This window comes from Scaptodrosophila lebanonensis, unplaced genomic scaffold, assembly GCF_003285725.1.
Source record: "Scaptodrosophila lebanonensis strain 11010-0011.00,11010-0021.00 unplaced genomic scaffold, SlebRS2 tig00000123-arrow-arrow-pilon, whole genome shotgun sequence".
Taxonomy (NCBI): Eukaryota; Metazoa; Arthropoda; class Insecta; order Diptera; family Drosophilidae; genus Scaptodrosophila; species Scaptodrosophila lebanonensis.
In genome coordinates this window covers 1,556,971-1,559,864 of record NW_022060581.1, presented here as the reverse complement: position 1 = coordinate 1,559,864, position 2,894 = coordinate 1,556,971, and positions in this window count along the sequence as shown.

The following is a 2,894-nucleotide window of genomic DNA, read 5'->3' as shown; positions in this document are numbered from 1 at the left end:
AACATTTATTTGAATTTGCACTATTTCGGCCACAGAAACGACAAAAGAACCAGAACCACTATCATTTGACAGCTTTCGTGTCCGCACAGTTGGACAAAAGCTTTGCATTTTGTGGCAATACTTGCAATACTTGAATGGAATGGACGTTCCTTCTCAGTCAAGTATTTATCTTTACTCTTAAAGCTTTTTGCTACTATAAGCTTAATTTCAGAGACGCTTGCAAATCATGAGTAATTCGGGAGTACTAACGTTTATATACTATATTATAAACTGTCTCGTATTGTGTTATCGACTCTTAACATATTATTAAAAAGTATTTGGAGCCTTTACGCTAATATAAATTATTGTTGCTATGATACAATTGTTCATGATAAGAAATAATCTGATTTTAAGTCTTTAAGGACAGCGGCTTCGTTGGCAATTAACAATACTGAGCTGTCGAATAAAAGGCATTCCCAGGAAACTCCATGTCGAACGACAACAATCTGTGGTTCTTGTTTTAAGCAATCAATATTTTAAAATGCTTTTCCCACACACACATGCATCGACAACAATCGGCGAGCATTTTCCCCACACAAATGTCTCGCATAATGTGTTCTGTGAAATTTTAATTTGCTTTCATTCAAAAAGTATTTAATGCAAATGTACTTACGTACGAAACAAAAAAAAAAAAAATAATAATAATAAAACCAGGACAGACTCGTTTTCTCTTGAAGATGTGAACACTCTCAGCTGACTGGCTTCAAAAAAATGGCTAGAAAATGGTCATTGATTTTATCGAGCTAAAAAACAAACGCTAAAAAAAGTTCAAATGCCGATATGAATAGTTAGAAAACCCGTTGGAAATGCAAAAATCCGCCAGAAATATCTAGAAAACCCACTAAAAGTAGTTAGAAACCCCGCTAGGAAATGGCAGGAAACACCGCCATAAATAGCTATAAAACCGCTTTAAATATATAGAATACCCAACGTTCAAGGCCCTCAGACATCGTAGTTCTATTTCGCATGAAAAATATTCCTGGAAATCCACAAGAAATGGCAATTCTCGTAAAAAACAAAACCTGGTAGGCATAAATAAGCAGAAGACGTACTTCTTGTTCATTCAAGAGCGCATGTTAACCTGATTTCGTCACAGAAAAGGTTGCCAATTCAGCATTCAAAACCCTCACATAAGAAGTTTTACCTAGAAATCGTTCACAGCCTTCATTATTTGTTGAATATAGTTTGATGACTCGCCAAAAGCTTTTGCAGCTTGAATGGGATATGCTACCACATCCACCATATTCTCCAGACTTGGCATCTTCGGACTATTACTTGTTCCGGTCTCTGCAAAATGTTTTTGAATGGGAAAACGTTCACCTCAAATCAGGACGTCAAAAACCGCGCGGACCAGTTTTTTGCCTGCAAGGATCAACAATTTTAGGAGCGTGGAATAAATCTCTTGCCCGAAAGATGGCAAAAGGTATTGGCTCAAAATGGAGAATATTTAATTTCATAAAATGTTTTACACAATACAAAAAAATCATATTTAAATTGCCCTTAAAAGCCGAAATTGCTTAGTGAACGACCCAATAGCTTTTATCAATTAATAAATGTTAATGGAACAGTTAGTCATCGAACTCGCATTGAAGGCTCTCTAGTTAGCTGTTCACTGTGCGGCGGCTTGGTGGGCTGCGTAGCAAACAATTTAGCAAACGCAAATAGTTTATTGTTGGTCCGTCTTCGGGGGCTTTGAAATTGCGCACATTCATTTCCGCTCTTGGAATTGTTTGCGCACACAAAAGGAGCCAAGAAGAGGGAGAGAGTGTGCGACAGGGGGGGGGGGGGGGCAGTACAAAAAAAAAAAAGATAAAAGGAATAAAAGCCAGGTCGGGAAAGTTTTTGGCTCAAGTTCGCCGACAGGCCAAAAGTTGTGAGTTACTGTCCTCTGTGCGTGTGTAGGTGTGGTTGTTCCCCGTGCTCATACCTTTAGTCATATATGTATATATTTCATTATTATGATTAGAGCAGTTTGGCCGATCTTCATTTTCATTCCCATTGCCATTCCCATTCCGATTTCTGGCTGCATGGCACACATGATTAACCCTAATTCAACTTAAGAAGAGAAGCAGAGAAGCACAGAAGCGCGCAGTGCCTTATTAAAATTTATGATGGACGTTTTTATGTGGCCAAAAAGTTTTACAACTTTGCAGAAAAGACAAAGAAAAAAAACCAAAGACACACACACATACACACGCACGTAAAAAGGAAAAACAAAGGAACTCCGCGCGCAGAAAAAAATTATAATTTTGCGCGCAGATGCGTGAGCCTGGAGCCGTAAAAGTAAAAGTTGGCGCCCAAAAGCAGGCAATGCATTGTAATGTGCGTGCATGTGTGTGTTTAAGAGTGCGCGCGCGCGCGTGTGTGTGTGTGTGTGTGTGTGTGTGTGTGTGTGTGTGTGTGTGTGTGTGTGCGTGTTGACGCAAGTCAAATGTCACAATAGAAGTTACTTGCCGGGCTATATAACATGAAAAATTCAACAAAGGAATTGTAAAAATATGTCAGCGGGTTAAGCAGGCAAGTCCTGACATTTTGGTGGAAGAAGGGGGGAGGGGAGGATGGAAAGGGAGGAAAAGTGTTGGCACATGGAGAGCATTAAATTATGAACTCAACAATGCGTATGTCTTCGTGCAGCATCAAAGAAGCCACAAACGCAACGCAATTCCGAGTCGACTCGAGTCGAGCAAAAGAAATATCTGTAAGAGTTCCTCTCGTTGCTCCTCAAGTTCCCATGTTGTTGTTGTTGTTGTAGTTGTTGTTGCTGTTCTTGTTGTTGCACATAACTTCTGCTTAATGTTGAAGTATTCAAGCAAACAACCTTAGCAGCAGGCTGGCTGGCTTGCTGGCTGGCTGGC